This window comes from Pleurodeles waltl, chromosome 4_2, assembly GCF_031143425.1.
Source record: "Pleurodeles waltl isolate 20211129_DDA chromosome 4_2, aPleWal1.hap1.20221129, whole genome shotgun sequence".
NCBI classification, from domain to species: domain Eukaryota; kingdom Metazoa; phylum Chordata; class Amphibia; order Caudata; family Salamandridae; genus Pleurodeles; species Pleurodeles waltl.
The window spans coordinates 1,050,854,885-1,050,875,763 of record NC_090443.1 but is presented as its reverse complement, the minus strand read 5'-3'; positions in this window follow the sequence as shown (position 1 = coordinate 1,050,875,763).

Genomic DNA, 20,879 nt, shown 5'->3' with positions numbered 1-20,879 from the left:
GTGCCCGAACTCCGCCAGCTCGGGGAACTCCACTGAATCTCCCAGTGCTAACAATCAGCACGATGTGCCCGAACTCCTCCCACTCGGGGAACTCCACTGAATCTCCCAGTGCTAACAATCAGCACGATGAGCCCGAACTCCGCCAGCTCGGGGAACTCCACTGAATCTCGCAGTGCTAACAATCAGCACGATGTGCCCAAACTCCGCCCGCTCGGGGAACTCCACTGAATCTCCCAGTGCTAACAATCAGCACGATGTGCCCAAACTCCGCCCGCTCGGGGAACTCCACTGAATCTCCCAGTGCTAACAATCAGCACGATGTGCCCAAACTCCGCCCGCTCGGGGAACTCCACTGAATCTCCCAGTGCTAACAATCAGCACGATGTGCCCGAACTCCTCCCGCTCGGGGAACTCCACTCAATCTCCCAGTGCTAACAATCAGGACGATGTGCCCGAATTCCTCCCGCTCGGGGAACTCCACTGAATCTCCCAGTGCTAACAATCAGCACGATGTGCCCGAACTCCGCCCGCTCGGGGAACTCCACTGAATCTCACAGTGCTACTCCGCCCGCTCAGGGAACTCCACTGAATCTCGCAGTGCTAACAATCAGCACGATGTGCCCAAACTCCGCCCGCTCGGGGAACTCCACTGAATCTCGCAGTGCTAACAATCAGCACGATGTGCCCGAACTCCGCCCGCTCGGGGAACTCCACTAAATCTCGCAGTGCTACTCCGCCCGCTCAGGGAACTCCACTGAATCTCGCAGTGCTAACAATCAGCACGATGTGCCCGAACTCCGCCCGCTCAGGGAACTCCACTGAATCTCGCAGTGCTAACAATCAGCATGATGTGCCCGAACTCCGCCCGCTCGGGGAACTCCACTGAATCTCGCAGTGCTACTCCGCCCGCTCAGGGAACTCCACTGAATCTCGCAGTGCTAACAATCAGCACAATGTGCCCGAACTCCGCCCGCTCGGGGAACTCCACTGAATCTCGCAGTGCTAACAATCAGCACGATGTGCCCGAACTCCGCCCGCTCGGGGAACTCCACTGAATCTCCCAGTGCTAACAATCAGCACGATGTGCCCGAACTCCTCCCGCTCGGGGAACTCCACTGAATCTCCCAGTGCTAACAATCAGCACGATGTGCCCGAACTCCGCCAGCTCGGGAACTCCACTGAATCTCGCAGTGCTAACAATCAGCACGATGTGCTCAAACTCCGCCCGCTCGGGGAACTCCACTGAATCTCCCAGTGCTAACAATCAGCACGATGTGCCCAAACTCCGCCCGCTCGGGGAACTCCACTGAATCTCCCAGTGCTAACAATCAGCACGATGTGCCCAAACTCCGCCCGCTCGGGGAACTCCACTGAATCTCCCAGTGCTAACAATCAGCACGATGTGCCCAAACTCCGCCCGCTCGGGGAACTCCACTGAATCTCCCAGTGCTAACAATCAGCACGATGTGCCCGAACTCCTCCCGCTCGGGGAACTCCACTCAATCTCCCAGTGCTAACAATCAGGACGATGTGCCCGAATTCCTCCCGCTCGGGGAACTCCACTGAATCTCCCAGTGCTAACAATCAGCACGATGTGCCCGAACTCCGCCCGCTCGGGGAACTCCACTGAATCTCACAGTGCTACTCCGCCCGCTCAGGGAACTCCACTGAATCTCGCAGTGCTAACAATCAGCACGATGTGCCCAAACTCCGCCCGCTCGGGGAACTCCACTGAATCTCGCAGTGCTAACAATCAGCACGATGTGCCCGAACTCCGCCCGCTCGGGGAACTCCACTAAATCTCGCAGTGCTACTCCGCCCGCTCAGGGAACTCCACTGAATCTCGCAGTGCTAACAATCAGCACGATGTGCCCGAACTCCGCCCGCTCGGGGAACTCCACTGAATCTCGCAGTGCTAACAATCAGCATGATGTGCCCGAACTCCGCCCGCTCGGGGAACTCCACTGAATCTCGCAGTGCTACTCCGCCCGCTCAGGGAACTCCACTGAATCTCGCAGTGCTAACAATCAGCACAATGTGCCCGAACTCCGCCCGCTCGGGGAACTCCACTGAATCTCGCAGTGCTAACAATCAGCACGATGTGCCCGAACTCCGCCCGCTCGGGGAACTCCACTGAATCTCGCAGTGCTAACAATCAGCACGATGTGCCCGAACTCCGCCCGCTCGGGGAACTCCACTGAATCTCCCAATGCTAACAATCAGCACGATGTGCCCGAACTCCGCCAGCTCGGGGAACTCCACTGAATCTCCCAGTGCTAACAATCAGCACGATGTGCCCGAACTCCGCCCGCTCGGGGAACTCCACTGAATCTCGCAGTGCTAACAATCAGCACGATGTGCCCGAACTCCGCCCGCTCGGTGAACTCCACTGAATCTCGCAGTGCTAACAATCAGCACGATGTGCCCGAACTCCGCCCGCTCGGTGAACTCCACTGAATCTCGCAGTGCTAACAATCAGCACGATGTGCCCGAACTCCGCCCGCTCGGTGAACTCCACTGAATCTCGCAGTGCTAACAATCAGCACGATGTGCCCGAACTCCGCCCGCTCGGTGAACTCCACTGAATCTCGCAGTGCTAACAATCAGCACGATGTGCCCGAACTCAGCCCGCTCGGGGAACTCCACTAAATCTCGCAGTGCTACTCTGCCCGCTCGGGGAACTCCACTGAATCTCGCAGTGCTAACAATCAGCACGATGTGCCCGAACTCCGCCCGCTCGGGGAACTCCACTGAATCTCGCAGTGCTAACAATCAGCACGATGTGCCCGAACTCCGCCCGCTCGGGGAACTCCACTGAATCTCACAGTGCTACTCCGCCCGCTCAGGGAACTCCACTGAATCTCGCAGTGCTAACAATCAGCACGATGTGCCCGAACTCCGCCCGCTCGGGGAACTCCACTGAATCTCGCAGTGCTAACAATCAGCACGATGTGCCCGAACTCCGCCCGCTCGGGGAACTCCACTGAATCTCCCAGTGCTAACAATCAGCACGATGTGCCCGAACTCCTCCCGCTCGGGGAACTCCACTGAATCTCCCAGTGCTAACAATCAGCACGATGTGCCCGAACTCCGCCAGCTCGGGGAACTCCACTGAATCTCGCAGTGCTAACAATCAGCACGATGTGCCCAAACTCCGCCCGCTCGGGGAACTCCACTGAATCTCCCAGTGCTAACAATCAGCACGATGTGCCCAAACTCCGCCCGCTCGGGGAACTCCACTGAATCTCCCAGTGCTAACAATCAGCACGATGTGCCGGAACTCCTCCCGCTCGGGGAACTCCACTCAATCTCCCAGTGCTAACAATCAGGACGATGTGCCCGAACTCCGCCAGCTCGGGGAACTCCACTGAATCTCACAGTGCTAACAATCAGCACGATGTGCCCGAACTCCGCCCGCTCGGGGAACTCCACTAAATCTCGCAGTGCTACTCCGCCCGCTCGGGGAACTCCACTGAATCTCGCAGTGCTAACAATCAGCACGATGTGCCCGAACTCCGCCCGCTCGGGGAACTCCACTGAATCTCGCAGTGCTAACAATCAGCACGATGTGCCCGAACTCTGCCCGCTCGGGGAACTCCACTGAATCTCCCAGTGCTAACAATCAGCACGATGTGCCCGAACTCCTCCCGCTCGGGGAACTCCACTCAATCTCCCAGTGCTAACAATCAGCACGATGTGCCCGAACTCCGCCAGCTCGGGGAACTCCACTGAATCTCGCAGTGCTAACAATCAGCACGATGTGCCCGAACTCCGCCCGCTCGGGGAACTCCACTAAATCTCGCAGTGCTACTCCGCCCGCTCGGGGAACTCCACTGAATCTCGCAGTGCTAACAATCAGCACGATGTGCCCGAACTCCGCCCGCTCGGGGAACTCCACTGAATCTCGCAGTGCTACTCCGCCCGCTCGGGGAACTCCACTGAATCTCGCAGTGCTAACAATCAGCACGATGTGCCCGAACTCCGCCAGCTCGGGGAACTCCACTGAATCTCCCAGTGCTAACAATCAGCACGATGTGCCCGAACTCCTCCCACTCGGGGAACTCCACTGAATCTCCCAGTGCTAACAATCAGCACGATGAGCCCGAACTCCGCCAGCTCGGGGAACTCCACTGAATCTCGCAGTGCTAACAATCAGCACGATGTGCCCAAACTCCGCCCGCTCGGGGAACTCCACTGAATCTCCCAGTGCTAACAATCAGCACGATGTGCCCAAACTCCGCCCGCTCGGGGAACTCCACTGAATCTCCCAGTGCTAACAATCAGCACGATGTGCCCAAACTCCGCCCGCTCGGGGAACTCCACTGAATCTCCCAGTGCTAACAATCAGCACGATGTGCCCGAACTCCTCCCGCTCGGGGAACTCCACTCAATCTCCCAGTGCTAACAATCAGGACGATGTGCCCGAATTCCTCCCGCTCGGGGAACTCCACTGAATCTCCCAGTGCTAACAATCAGCACGATGTGCCCAAACTCCGCCCGCTCGGGGAACTCCACTGAATCTCCCAGTGCTAACAATCAGCACGATGTGCCCGAACTCCGCCCGCTCGGGGAACTCCACTAAATCTCGCAGTGCTACTCCGCCCGCTCAGGGAACTCCACTGAATCTCGCAGTGCTAACAATCAGCACGATGTGCCCGAACTCCGCCCGCTCGGGGAACTCCACTGAATCTCGCAGTGCTAACAATCAGCATGATGTGCCCGAACTCCGCCCGCTCGGGGAACTCCACTGAATCTCGCAGTGCTACTCCGCCCGCTCAGGGAACTCCACTGAATCTCGCAGTGCTAACAATCAGCACAATGTGCCCAAACTCCGCCCGCTCGGGGAACTCCACTGAATCTCGCAGTGCTAACAATCAGCACGATGTGCCCGAACTCCGCCCGCTCGGGGAACTCCACTGAATCTCCCAGTGCTAACAATCAGCACGATGTGCCCGAACTCCTCCCGCTCGGGGAACTCCACTGAATCTCCCAGTGCTAACAATCAGCACGATGTGCCCGAACTCCGCCAGCTCGGGAACTCCACTGAATCTCGCAGTGCTAACAATCAGCACGATGTGCTCAAACTCCGCCCGCTCGGGGAACTCCACTGAATCTCCCAGTGCTAACAATCAGCACGATGTGCCCAAACTCCGCCCGCTCGGGGAACTCCACTGAATCTCCCAGTGCTAACAATCAGCACGATGTGCCCAAACTCCGCCCGCTCGGGGAACTCCACTGAATCTCCCAGTGCTAACAATCAGCACGATGTGCCCAAACTCCGCCCGCTCGGGGAACTCCACTGAATCTCCCAGTGCTAACAATCAGCACGATGTGCCCGAACTCCTCCCGCTCGGGGAACTCCACTCAATCTCCCAGTGCTAACAATCAGGACGATGTGCCCGAATTCCTCCCGCTCGGGGAACTCCACTGAATCTCCCAGTGCTAACAATCAGCACGATGTGCCCGAACTCCGCCCGCTCGGGGAACTCCACTGAATCTCACAGTGCTACTCCGCCCGCTCAGGGAACTCCACTGAATCTCGCAGTGCTAACAATCAGCACGATGTGCCCAAACTCCGCCCGCTCGGGGAACTCCACTGAATCTCGCAGTGCTAACAATCAGCACGATGTGCCCGAACTCCGCCCGCTCGGGGAACTCCACTAAATCTCGCAGTGCTACTCCGCCCGCTCAGGGAACTCCACTGAATCTCGCAGTGCTAACAATCAGCACGATGTGCCCGAACTCCGCCCGCTCGGGGAACTCCACTGAATCTCGCAGTGCTAACAATCAGCATGATGTGCCCGAACTCCGCCCGCTCGGGGAACTCCACTGAATCTCGCAGTGCTACTCCGCCCGCTCAGGGAACTCCACTGAATCTCGCAGTGCTAACAATCAGCACAATGTGCCCGAACTCCGCCCGCTCGGGGAACTCCACTGAATCTCGCAGTGCTAACAATCAGCACGATGTGCCCGAACTCCGCCCGCTCGGGGAACTCCACTGAATCTCGCAGTGCTAACAATCAGCACGATGTGCCCGAACTCCGCCCGCTCGGGGAACTCCACTGAATCTCCCAGTGCTAACAATCAGCACGATGTGCCCGAACTCCGCCAGCTCGGGGAACTCCACTGAATCTCCCAGTGCTAACAATCAGCACGATGTGCCCGAACTCCGCCCGCTCGGGGAACTCCACTGAATCTCGCAGTGCTAACAATCAGCACGATGTGCCCGAACTCCGCCCGCTCGGTGAACTCCACTGAATCTCGCAGTGCTAACAATCAGCACGATGTGCCCGAACTCCGCCCGCTCGGTGAACTCCACTGAATCTCGCAGTGCTAACAATCAGCACGATGTGCCCGAACTCAGCCCGCTTGGGGAACTCCACTGAATCTCGCAGTGCTAACAATCAGCACGATGTGCCCGAATTCCGCCCGCTCGGGGAACTCCACTAAATCTCGCAGTGCTACTCCGCCCGCTCGGGGAACTCCACTGAATCTCGCAGTGCTAACAATCAGCACGATGTGCCCGAACTCCCCCCGCTCGGGGAACTCCACTGAATCTCGCAGTGCTAACAATCAGCACGATGTGCCCGAACTCCGCCCGCTCATGGGAACTCCACTGAATCTCCCAGTGCTAACAATCAGCACGATGTGCCCGAACTCCGCCCGCTCGGGGAACTCCACTGAATCTCGCAGTGCTACTCCGCCCGCTCGGGGAACTCCACTGAATCTCGCAGTGCTAACAATCAGCACGATGTGCCCGAACTCCGCCAGCTCGGGGAACTCCACTGAATCTCCCAGTGCTAACAATCAGCACGATGTGCCCGAACTCCTCCCGCTCGGGGAACTCCACTGAATCTCCCAGTGCTAACAATCAGCACGATGTGCCCGAACTCCGCCAGCTCGGGGAACTCCACTGAATCTCGCAGTGCTAACAATCAGCACGATGTGCCCAAACTCCACCCGCTCGGGGAACTCCACTGAATCTCCCAGTGCTAACAATCAGCACGATGTGCCCAAACTCCGCCCGCTCGCGGAACTCCACTGAATCTCCCAGTGCTAACAATCAGCACGATGTGCCCGAACTCCTCCCGCTCGGGGAACTCCACTCAATCTCCCAGTGCTAACAATCAGCACGATGTGCCCGAACTCCGCCAGCTCGGGGAACTCCACTGAATCTCGCAGTGCTAACAATCAGCACGATGTGCCCGAACTCCGCCCGCTCGGGGAACTCCACTTAATCTCGCAGTGCTACTCTGCCCGCTCGGGGAACTCCACTGAATCTCGCAGTGCTAACAATCAGCACGATGTGCCCGAACTCCGCCCGCTCGGGGAACTCCACTGAATCTCGCAGTGCTAACAATCAGCACGATGTGCCCGAACTCCGCCCGCTCGGGGAACTCCACTGAATCTCCCAGTGCTAACAATCAGCACGATGTGCCCGAACTCCTCCAGCTCGGGGAACTCCACTGAATCTCGCAGTGCTAACAATCAGCACGATGTGCCCGAACTCCGCCCGCTCGGGGAACTCCACTGAATCTCGCAGTGCTAACAATCAGCACGATGTGCCCGAACTCCGCCCGCTCGGGGAACTCCACTGAATCTCGCAGTGCTAACAATCAGCACGATGTGCCCGAACTCCGCCCGCTCGGGGAACTCCACTAAATCTCGCAGTGCTACTCCGCCCGCTCGGGGAACTCCACTGAATCTCGCAGTGCTAACAATCAGCACGATGTGCCCGAACTCCGCCCACTCGGGGAACTCCACTGAATCTCGCAGTGCTAACAATCAGCACGATGTGCCCGAACTCCGCCCGCTCGGGGAACTCCACTGAATCTCACAGTGCTACTCCGCCCGCTCAGGGAACTCCACTGAATCTCGCAGTGCTAACAATCAGCACGATGTGCCCGAACTCCGCCCGCTCGGGGAACTCCACTGAATCTCGCAGTGCTAACAATCAGCACGATGTGCCCGAACTCTGCCCGCTCGGGGAACTCCACTGAATCTCCCAGTGCTAACAATCAGCACGATGTGCCCGAACTCCTCCCGCTCGGGGAACTCCACTGAATCTCCCAGTGCTAACAATCAGCACGATGTGCCCGAACTCCGCCAGCTCGGGGAACTCCACTGAATCTCGCAGTGCTAACAATCAGCACGATGTGCCCAAACTCCGCCCGCTCGGGGAACTCCACTGAATCTCCCAGTGCTAACAATCAGCACGATGTGCCCAAACTCCGCCCGCTCGGGGAACTCCACTGAATCTCCCAGTGCTAACAATCAGCACGATGTGCCGGAACTCCTCCCGCTCGGGGAACTCCACTCAATCTCCCAGTGCTAACAATCAGGACGATGTGCCCGAACTCCGCCAGCTCGGGGAACTCCACTGAATCTCACAGTGCTAACAATCAGCACGATGTGCCCGAACTCCGCCCGCTCGGGGAACTCCACTAAATCTCGCAGTGCTACTCCGCCCGCTCGGGGAACTCCACTGAATCTCGCAGTGCTAACAATCAGCACGATGTGCCCGAACTCCGCCCGCTCGGGGAACTCCACTGAATCTCGCAGTGCTAACAATCAGCACGATGTGCCCGAACTCTGCCCGCTCGGGGAACTCCACTGAATCTCCCAGTGCTAACAATCAGCACGATGTGCCCGAACTCCTCCCGCTCGGGGAACTCCACTCAATCTCCCAGTGCTAACAATCAGCACGATGTGCCCGAACTCCGCCAGCTCGGGGAACTCCACTGAATCTCGCAGTGCTAACAATCAGCACGATGTGCCCGAACTCCGCCCGCTCGGGGAACTCCACTAAATCTCGCAGTGCTACTCCGCCCGCTCGGGGAACTCCACTGAATCTCGCAGTGCTAACAATCAGCACGATGTGCCCGAACTCCGCCCGCTCGGGGAACTCCACTGAATCTCGCAGTGCTACTCCGCCCGCTCGGGGAACTCCACTGAATCTCGCAGTGCTAACAATCAGCACGATATGCCCGAACTCCGCCAGCTCGGGGAACTCCACTGAATCTCCCAGTGCTAACAATCAGCACGATGTGCCCGAACTCCTCCCACTCGGGGAACTCCACTGAATCTCCCAGTGCTAACAATCAGCACGATGAGCCCGAACTCCGCCAGCTCGGGGAACTCCACTGAATCTCGCAGTGCTAACAATCAGCACGATGTGCCCAAACTCCGCCCGCTCGGGGAACTCCACTGAATCTCCCAGTGCTAACAATCAGCACGATGTGCCCAAACTCCGCCCGCTCGGGGAACTCCACTGAATCTCCCAGTGCTAACAATCAGCACGATGTGCCCAAACTCCGCCCGCTCGGGGAACTCCACTGAATCTCCCAGTGCTAACAATCAGCACGATGTGCCCGAACTCCTCCCGCTCGGGGAACTCCACTGAATCTCCCAGTGCTAACAATCAGCACGATGTGCCCGAACTCCGCCCGCTCGGGGAACTCCACTGAATCTCACAGTGCTACTCCGCCCGCTCAGGGAACTCCACTGAATCTCGCAGTGCTAACAATCAGCACGATGTGCCCAAACTCCGCCCGCTCGGGGAACTCCACTGAATCTCGCAGTGCTAACAATCAGCACGATGTGCCCGAACTCCGCCCGCTCGGGGAACTCCACTAAATCTCGCAGTGCTACTCCGCCCGCTCAGGGAACTCCACTGAATCTCGCAGTGCTAACAATCAGCACGATGTGCCCGAACTCCGCCCGCTCGGGGAACTCCACTGAATCTCGCAGTGCTAACAATCAGCATGATGTGCCCGAACTCCGCCCGCTCGGGGAACTCCACTGAATCTCGCAGTGCTACTCCGCCCGCTCAGGGAACTCCACTGAATCTCGCAGTGCTAACAATCAGCACAATGTGCCCGAACTCCGCCCGCTCGGGGAACTCCACTGAATCTCGCAGTGCTAACAATCAGCACGATGTGCCCGAACTCCGCCCGCTCGGGGAACTCCACTGAATCTCCCAGTGCTAACAATCAGCACGATGTGCCCGAACTCCTCCCGCTCGGGGAACTCCACTGAATCTCCCAGTGCTAACAATCAGCACGATGTGCCCGAACTCCGCCAGCTCGGGAACTCCACTGAATCTCGCAGTGCTAACAATCAGCACGATGTGCCCAAACTCCGCCCGCTCGGGGAACTCCACTGAATCTCCCAGTGCTAACAATCAGCACGATGTGCCCAAACTCCGCCCGCTCGGGGAACTCCACTGAATCTCCCAGTGCTAACAATCAGCACGATGTGCCCGAACTCCTCCCGCTCGGGGAACTCCACTCAATCTCCCAGTGCTAACAATCAGGACGATGTGCCCGAACTCCGCCAGCTCGGGGAACTCCTCTGAATCTCGCAGTGCTAACAATCAGCACGATGTGCCCGAACTCCGCCCGCTCGGGGAACTCCACTAAATCTCGTAGTGCTACTCCGCCCGCTCGGGGAACTCCACTGAATCTCGCAGTGCTAACAATCAGCACGATGTGCCCGAACTCCGCCCGCTCGGGGAACTCCACTGAATCTCGCAGTGCTAACAATCAGCACGATGTGCCCGAACTCTGCCCGCTCGGGGAACTCCACTGAATCTCCCAGTGCTAACAATCAGCACGATGTGCCCGAACTCCTCCCGCTCGGGGAACTCCACTCAATCTCCCAGTGCTAACAATCAGCACGATGTGCCCGAACTCCGCCAGCTCGGGGAACTCCACTGAATCTCGCAGTGCTAACAATCAGCACGATGTGCCCGAACTCCTCCCGCTCGGGGAACTCCACTAAATCTCGCAGTGCTACTCCGCCCGCTCGGGGAACTCCACTGAATCTCCCAGTGCTAGCAATCAGCACGATGTGCCCGAACTCCTCCCGCTCGGGGAACTCCACTCAATCTCCCAGTGCTAACAATCATCACGATGTGCCCGAACTCAGCCCGCTCGGGGAACTCCACTGAATCTCGCAGTGCTAACAATCAGCACGATGTGCCCGAACTCCGCCCGCTCGGGGAACTCCACTAAATCTCGCAGTGCTACTCCGCCCGCTCGGGGAACTCCACTGAATCTCCCAGTGCTAACAATCAGCACGATGTGCCCGAACTCCTCACGCTCGGGGAACTCCACTCAATCTCCCAGTGCTAACAATCAGCATGATGTGCCCGAACTCCCCCAGCTCGGGGAACTCCACTGAATCTCGCAGTGCTAACAATCAGCACGATGTGCCCGAACTCCGCCCGCTCGGGGAACTCCACTGAATCTCACAGTGCTACTCCGCCCGCTCAGGGAACTCCACTGAATCTCGCAGTGCTAACAATCAGCACGATGTGCCCGAACTCTGCCCGCTCGGGGAACTCCACTAAATCTCGCAGTGCTACTCCGCCCGCTCGGGGAACTCCACTGAATCTCCCAGTGCTAACAATCAGCACGATGTGCCCGAACTCCTCCCGCTCGTGGAACTCCACTGAATCTCGCAGTGCTAACAATCAGCACGATGTGCCCGAACTCCGCCCGCTCGGGGAACTCCACTGAATCTCGCAGTGCTAACAATCAGCACGATGTGCCCGAACTCCGCCCGCTCGGGGAACTCCACTAAATCTTGCAGTGCTACTCCGGCCGCTCGGGGAACTCCACTGAATCTCGCAGTGCTAACAATCAGCACGATGTGCCCGAACTCCGCCAGCTCGGGGAACTCCACTGAATCTCCCAGTGCTAACAATCAGCACGATGTGCCCGAACTCCGCCCGCTCGGGGAACTCCACTGAATCTCACAGTGCTAACAATCAGCACGATGTGCCCGAACTCCGCCAGCTCGGGGAACTCCACTGAATCTCCCAGTGCTAACAATCAGCACGATGTGCCCGAACTCCTCCAGCTCGGGGAACTCCACTGAATCTCGCAGTGCTAACAATCAGCACGATGTGCCCGAACTCCGCCCGCTCGGGGAACTCCACTGAATCTCGCAGTGCTAACAATCAGCACGATGTGCCCGAACTCCGCCCCCTCGGGGAACTCCACTGAATCTCGCAGTGCTAACAATCAGCACGATGTGCCCGAACTCCGCCAGCTCGGGGAACTCCACTGAATCTCGCAGTGCTAACAATCAGCACGATGTGCCCGAACTCCGCCCGCTCGGGGAACTCCACTAAATCTCGCAGTGCTACTCCGCCCACTCGGGGAACTCCACTGAATCTCGCAGTGCTAACAATCAGCACGATGTGCCCAAACTCCGCCAGCTCGGGAAACTCCACTGAATCTCCCAGTGCTAACAATCAGCACGATGTGCCCGAACTCCTCCCGCTCGGGGAACTCCACTCAATCTCCCAGTGCTAACAATCAGCACGATGTGCCCGAACTCCGCCAGCTCGGGGAACTCCACTGAATCTCGCAGTGCTAACAATCAGCATGATGTGCCCGAACTCCGCCAGCTCGGGGAACTCCACTGAATCTCCCAGTGCTAACAATCAGCACGATGTGCCCGAACTCCGCCCGCTCGGGGAACTCCACTGAAACTCCCAGTGCTAACAATCAGCACGATGTGCCCGAACTCCGCCCGCTCGGGGAACTCCACTAAATCTCGCAGTGCTACTCCGCCCGCTCGGGGAACTCCACTGAATCTCGCAGTGCTAACAATCAGCACGATGTGCCCGAACTCCGCCCGCTCGGGGAACTCCACTGAATCTCCCAGTGCTAACAATCAGCACGATGTGCCCGAACTCCGCCCGCTCGGGGAACTCCACTAAATCTCGCAGTGCTACTCCGCCCGCTCGGGGAACTCCACTGAATCTCCCAGTGCTAACAATCAGCACGATGTGCCCGAACTCCGCCCGCTCGGGGAACTCCACTGAATCTCCCAGTGCTAACAATCAGCACGATGTGCCCGAACTCCGCCCGCTCGGGGAACTCCACTGAATCTCGCAGTGCTAACAATCAGCACGATGTGCCCGAACTCCGCCCGCTCGGGGAACTCCACTGAATCTCCCAGTGCTAACAATCAGCACGATGTGCCCGAACTCCGCCCGCTCGGGGAACTCCACTGAATCTCCCAGTGCTAACAATCAGCACGATGTGCCCGAACTCCGCCCGCTCGGGGAACTCCACTGAATCTCCCAGTGCTAACAATCAGCACGATGTGCCCGAACTCCGCCCGCTCGGGGAACTCCACTGAATCTCCCAGTGCTAACAATCAGCACGATGTGCCCGAACTCCGCCCGCTCGGGGAACTCCACTGAATCTCCCAGTGCTAACAATCAGCACGATGTGCCCGAACTCCGCCCGCTCGGGGAACTCCACTGAATCTCGCAGTGCTAACAATCAGCACGATGTGCCCGAACTCCGCCCGCTCGGGGAACTCCACTGAATCTCGCAGTGCTAACAATCAGCACGATGTGCCCGAACTCCGCCCGCTCGGGGAACTCCACTGAATCTCGCAGTGCTAACAATCAGCACGATGTGCCCGAACTCCGCCCGCTCGGGGAACTCCACTGAATCTCCCAGTGCTAACAATCAGCACGATGTGCCCGAACTCCGCCAGCTCGGGGAACTCCACTGAATCTCCAGTGCTAACAATCAGCACAATGTGCCCGAACTCCGCCCGCTCGGGGAACTCCACTGAATCTCCCAGTGCTAACAATCAGCACGATGTGCCCGAACTCCGCCCGCTCGGGGAACTCCACTAAATCTCGCAGTGCTACTCCGCCCGCTCGGGGAACTCCACTGAATCTCGCAGTGCTAACAATCAGCACGATGTGCCCGAACTCCGCCCGCTCGGGGAACTCCACTGAATCTCGCAGTGCTAACAATCAGCACGATGTGCCCGAACTCCGCCCGCTCGGGGAACTCCACTGAATCTCCCAGTGCTAACAATCAGCACGATGTGCCCGAACTCCGCCCGCTCGGGGAACTCCACTGAATCTCCCAGTGCTAACAATCAGCACGATGTGCCGAACTCCGCCAGCTCGGGGAACTCCACTGAATCTCCCAGTGCTAACAATCAGCACGATGTGCCCGAACTCCGCCCGCTCGGGGAACTCCACTGAATCTCGCAGTGCTAACAATCAGCACGATGTGCCCGAACTCCGCCCGCTCGGTGAACTCCACTGAATCTCGCAGTGCTAACAATCAGCACGATGTGCCCGAACTCCGCCCGCTCGGTGAACTCCACTGAATCTCGCAGTGCTAACAATCAGCACGATGTGCCCGAACTCCGCCCGCTCGGGGAACTCCACTCAATCTCCCAGTGCTAACAATCAGCACGATGTGCCCGAACTCCGCCAGCTCCGGGAACTCCACTGAATCTCGCAGTGCTAACAATCAGCATGATGTGCCCGAACTCCGCCAGCTCGGGGAACTCCACTGAATCTCCCAGTGCTAACAATCAGCACGATGTGCCCGAACTCCGCCCGCTCGGGGAACTCCACTGAATCTCCCAGTGCTAACAATCAGCACGATGTGCCCGAACCCCGCCCGCTCGGGGAACTCCACTAAATCTCGCAGTGCTACTCCGCCCGCTCGGGGAACTCCACTGAATCTCCCAGTGCTAACAATCAGCACGATGTGCCCGAACTCCGCCCGCTCGGGGAACTCCACTGAATCTCCCAGTGCTAACAATCAGCACGATGTGCCCGAACTCCGCCCGCTCGGGGAACTCCACTGAATCTCGCAGTGCTAACAATCAGCACGATGTGCCCGAACTCCGCCCGCTCGGGGAACTCCACTGAATCTCGCAGTGCTAACAATCAGCACGATGTGCCCGAACTCCGCCCGCTCGGGGAACTCCACTGAATCTCGCAGTGCTAACAATCAGCATGATGTGCCCGAACTCCGCCAGCTCGGGGAACTCCACTGAATCTCCCAGTGCTAACAATCAGCACGATGTGCCCGAACTCCGCCCGCTCGGGGAACTCCACTGAATCTCCCAGTGCTAACAATCAGCACGATGTGCCCGAACTCCGCCCGCTCGGGGAACTCCACTAAATCTCGCAGTGCTACTCCGCCCGCTCGGGGAACTCCACTGAATCTCGCAGTGCTAACAATCAGCACGATGTGCCCGAACTCCGCCCGCTCGGGGAACTCCACTGAATCTCCCAGTGCTAACAATCAGCACGATGTGCCCGAACTCCGCCCGCTCGGGGAACTCCACTAAATCTCGCAGTGCTACTCCGCCCGCTCGGGGAACTCCACTGAATCTCCCAGTGCTAACAATCAGCACGATGTGCCCGAACTCCGCCCGCTCGGGGAACTCCACTGAATCTCGCAGTGCTAACAATCAGCACGATGTGCCCGAACTCCGCCCGCTCGGGGAACTCCACTGAATCTCCCAGTGCTAACAATCAGCACGATGTGCCCGAACTCCGCCCGCTCGGGAAACTCCACTGAATCTCCCAGTGCTAACAATCAGCACGATGTGCCCGAACTCCGCCCGCTCGGGGAACTCCACTGAATCTCCCAGTGCTAACAATCAGCACGATGTGCCCGAACTCCGCCCGCTCGGGGAACTCCACTGAATCTCCCAGTGCTAACAATCAGCACGATGTGCCCGAACTCCGCCCGCTCGGGGAACTCCACTGAATCTCCCAGTGCTAACAATCAGCACGATGTGCCCGAACTCCGCCCGCTCGGGGAACTCCACTGAATCTCCCAGTGCTAACAATCAGCACGATGTGCCCGAACTCCGCCCGCTCAGGGAACTCCACTGAATCTCGCAGTGCTAACAATCAGCACGATGTGCCCGAACTCCGCCCGCTCGGGGAACTCCACTGAATCTCGCAGTGCTAACAATCAGCACGATGTGCCCGAACTCCGCCCGCTCGGGGAACTCCACTGAATCTCGCAGTGCTAACAATCAGCACGATGTGCCCGAACTCCGCCCGCTCGGGGAACTCCACTGAATCTCCCAGTGCTAACAATCAGCACGATGTGCCCGAACTCCGCCAGCTCGGGGAACTCCACTGAATCTCCAGTGCTAACAATCAGCACAATGTGCCCGAACTCCGCCCGCTCGGGGAACTCCACTGAATCTCCCAGTGCTAACAATCAGCACGATGTGCCCGAACTCCGCCCGCTCGGGGAACTCCACTAAATCTCGCAGTGCTACTCCGCCCGCTCGGGGAACTCCACTGAATCTCGCAGTGCTAACAATCAGCACGATGTGCCCGAACTCCGCCCGCTCGGGGAACTCCACTGAATCTCGCAGTGCTAACAATCAGCACGATGTGCCCGAACTCCGCCCGCTCGGGGAACTCCACTGAATCTCCCAGTGCTAACAATCAGCACGATGTGCCCGAACTCCGCCCGCTCGGGGAACTCCACTGAATCTCCCAGTGCTAACAATCAGCACGATGTGCCGAACTCCGCCAGCTCGGGGAACTCCACTGAATCTCCCAGTGCTAACAATCAGCACGATGTGCCCGAACTCCGCCCGCTCGGGGAACTCCACTGAATCTCGCAGTGCTAACAATCAGCACGATGTGCCCGAACTCCGCCCGCTCGGGGAACTCCACTGAATCTCGCAGTGCTAACAATCAGCACGATGTGCCCGAACTCCGCCCGCTCGGTGAACTCCACTGAATCTCGCAGTGCTAACAATCAGCACGATGTGCCCGAACTCCGCCCGCTCGGTGAACTCCACTCAATCTCGCAGTGCTAACAATCAGCACGATGTGCCCGAACTCCGCCCGCTCGGGGAACTCCACTCAATCTCCCAGTGCTAACAATCAGCACGATGTGCCCGAACTCCGCCAGCTCGGGGAACTCCACTGAATCTCGCAGTGCTAACAATCAGCATGATGTGCCCGAACTCCGCCAGCTCGGGGAACTCCACTGAATCTCCCAGTGCTAACAATCAGCACGATGTGCCCGATCTCCGCCCGCTCGGGGAACTCCACTGAATCTCCCAGTGCTAACAATCAGCACGATGTGCCCGAACCCCGCCCGCTCGGGGAACTCCACTAAATCTCGCAGTGCTACTCCGCCCGCTCGGGGAACTCCACTGAATCTCCCAGTGCTAACAATCAGCACGATGTGCCCGAACTCCGCCCGCTCGGGGAACTCCACTGAATCTCCCAGTGCTAACAATCAGCACGATGTGCCCGAACTCCGCCCGCTCGGGGAACTCCACTGAATCTCGCAGTGCTAACAATCAGCACGATGTGCCCGAACTCCGCCCGCTCGGGGAACTCCACTGAATCTCGCAGTGCTAACAATCAGCACGATGTGCCCGAACTCCGCCCGCTCGGGGAACTCCACTGAATCTCGCAGTGCTAACAATCAGCACGATGTGCCCGAACTCCGCCCGCTCGGGGAACTCCACTGAATCTCGCAGTGCTAACAATCAGCACGATGTGCCCGAACTCCGCCCGCTCGGGGAACTCCACTGAATCTCCCAGTGCTAACAATCAGCACGATGTGCCCGAACTCCGCCCGCTCGGGGAACTCCACTGAATCTCCCAGTGCTAACAATCAGCACGATGTGCCCGAACTCCGCCCGCTCGGGGAACTCCACTGAATCTCCCAGTGCTAACAATCAGCACGATGTGCCCGAACTCCGCCCGCTCGGGGAACTCCACTGAATCTCGCAGTGCTAACAATCAGCACGATGTGCCCGAACTCCGCCCGCTCGGGGAACTCCACTGAATCTCGCAGTGCTAACAATCAGCACGATGTGCCCGAACTCCGCCCGCTCGGGGAACTCCACTGAATCTCGCAGTGCTAACAATCAGCACGATGTGCCCGAACTCCGCCCGCTCGGGGAACTCCACTGAAACTCCCAGTGCTAACAATCAGCACGATGTGCCCGAACTCCGCCAGCTCGGGGAACTCCACTGAATCTCCAGTGCTAACAATCAGCACGATGTGCCCGAACTCCGCCCGCTCGGGGAACTCCACTGAATCTCCCAGTGCTAACAATCAGCACGATGTGCCCGAACTCCTCCCGCTCGGGGAACTCCACTAAATCTCGCAGTGCTACTCCGCCCGCTCGGGGAACTCCACTGAATCTCGCAGTGCTAACAATCAGCACGATGTGCCCGAACTCCGCCCGCTCGGGGAACTCCACTGAATCTCGCAGTGCTAACAATCAGCACGATGTGCCCGAACTCCGCCCGCTCGGGGAACTCCACTGAATCTCGCAGGGCTAACAATCAGCACGATGTGCCCGAACTCCGCCCGCTCGGGGAACTCCACTGAATCTCCCAGTGCTAACAATCAGCACGATGTGCCCGAACTCCGCCAGCTCGGGGAACTCCACTGAATCTCCCAGTGCTAACAATCAGCACGATGTGCCCGAACTCCGCCCGCTCGGGGAACTCCACTGAATCTCGCAGTGCTAACAATCAGCACGATGTGCCCGAACTCCGCCCGCTCGGTGAACTCCACTGAATCTCGCAGTGCTAACAATCAGCACGATGTGCCCGAACTCCGCCCGCTCGGTGAACTCCACTGAATCTCGCAGTGCTAACAATCAGCACGATGTGCCCGAACTCAGCCCGCTCGGGGAACTCCACTGAATCTCGCAGTGCTAACAATCAGCACGATGTGCCCGAATTCCGCCCGCTCGGGGAACTCCACTAAATCTCGCAGTGCTACTCCGCCCGCTCGGGGAACTCCACTGAATCTCGCAGTGCTAACAATCAGCACGATGTGCCCGAACTCCCCCCGCTCGGGGAACTCCACTGAATCTCGCAGTGCTAACAATCAGCACGATGTGCCCGAACTCCGCCCGCTCGGGGAACTCCACTGAATCTCCCAGTGCTAACAATCAGCACGATGTGCCCGAACTCCGCCCGCTCGGGGAACTCCACTGAATCTCGCAGTGTTACTCCGCCCGCTCGGGGAACTCCACTGAATCTCGCAGTGCTAACAATCAGCACGATGTGCCCGAACTCCGCCAGCTCGGGGAACTCCACTGAATCTCCCAGTGCTAACAATCAGCACGATGTGCCCGAACTCCTCCCGCTCGGGGAACTCCACTGAATCTCCCAGTGCTAACAATCAGCACGATGTGCCCGAACTCCGCCAGCTCGGGGAACTCCACTGAATCTCGCAGTGCTAACAATCAGCACGATGTGCCCAAACTCCACCCGCTCGGGGAACTCCACTGAATCTCCCAGTGCTAACAATCAGCACGATGTGCCCAAACTCCGCCCGCTCGGGGAACTCCACTGAATCTCCCAGTGCTAACAATCAGCACGATGTGCCCGAACTCCTCCCGCTCGGGGAACTCCACTCAATCTCCCAGTGCTAACAATCAGCACGATGTGCCCGAACTCCGCCAGCTCGGGGAACTCCACTGAATCTCGCAGTGCTAACAATCAGCACGATGTGCCCGAACTCCGCCCGCTCGGGGAACTCCACTTAATCTCGCAGTGCTACTCTGCCCGCTCGGGGAACTCCACTGAATCTCGCAGTGCTAACAATCAGCACGATGTGCCCGAACTCCGCCCGCTCGGGGAACTCCACTGAATCTCGCAGTGCTAACAATCAGCACGATGTGCCCGAACTCCGCCCGCTCGGGGAACTCCACTGAATCTCCCAGTGCTAACAATCAGCACGATGTGCCCGAACTCTGCCCGCTCGGGGAACTCCACTGAATCTCGCAGTGCTACTCCGCCCGCTCAGGGAACTCCACTGAATCTCGCAGTGCTAACAATCAGCACGATGTGCCCGAACTCCGCCCGCTCGGGGAACTCCACTGAATCTCGCAGTGCTAACAATCAGCACGATGTGCCTGAACTCCGCCCGCTCGGGGAACTCCACTAAATCTCGCAGTGCTACTCTGCCCGCTCGGGGAACTCCACTGAATCTCGCAGTGCTAACAATCAGCACGATGTGCCCGAACTCCGCCCGCTCGGGGAACTCCACTGAATCTCGCAGTGCTAACAATCAGCACGATGTGCCCGAACTCCGCCCGCTCGGGGAACTCCACTAAATCTTGCAGTGCTACTCCGCCCGCTCGGGGAACTCCACTGAATCTCGCAGTGCTAACAATCAGCACGATGTGCCCGAACTCCGCCCACTCGGGGAACTCCACTGAATCTCGCAGTGCTAACAATCAGCACGATGTGCCCGAACTCCGCCCGCTCGGGGAACTCCACTGAATCTCACAGTGCTACTCCGCCCGCTCAGGGAACTCCACTGAATCTCGCAGTGCTAACAATCAGCACGATGTGCCCGAACTCCGCCCGCTCGGGGTACTCCACTGAATCTCGCAGTGCTAACAATCAGCACGATGTGCCCGAACTCCGCCCGCTCGGGGAACTCCACTGAATCTCCCAGTGCTAACAATCAGCACGATGTGCCCGAACTCCTCCCGCTCGGGGAACTCCACTGAATCTCCCAGTGCTAACAATCAGCACGATGTGCCCGAACTCCGCCAGCTCGGGGAACTCCACTGAATCTCGCAGTGCTAACAATCAGCACGATGTGCCCAAACTCCGCCCGCTCGGGGAACTCCACTGAATCTCCCAGTGCTAACAATCAGCACGATGTGCCCAAACTCCGCCCGCTCGGGGAACTCCACTGAATCTCCCAGTGCTAACAATCAGCACGATGTGCCGGAACTCCTCCCGCTCGGGGAACTCCACTCAATCTCCCAGTGCTAACAATCAGGACGATGTGCCCGAACTCCGCCAGCTCGGGGAACTCCACTGAATCTCACAGTGCTAACAATCAGCACGATGTGCCCGAACTCCGCCCGCTCGGGGAACTCCACTAAATCTCGCAGTGCTACTCCGCCCGCTCGGGGAACTCCACTGAATCTCGCAGTGCTAACAATCAGCACGATGTGCCCGAACTCCGCCCGCTCGGGGAACTCCACTGAATCTCGCAGTGCTAACAATCAGCACGATGTGCCCGAACTCCGCCCGCTCGGGGAACTCCACTAAATCTTGC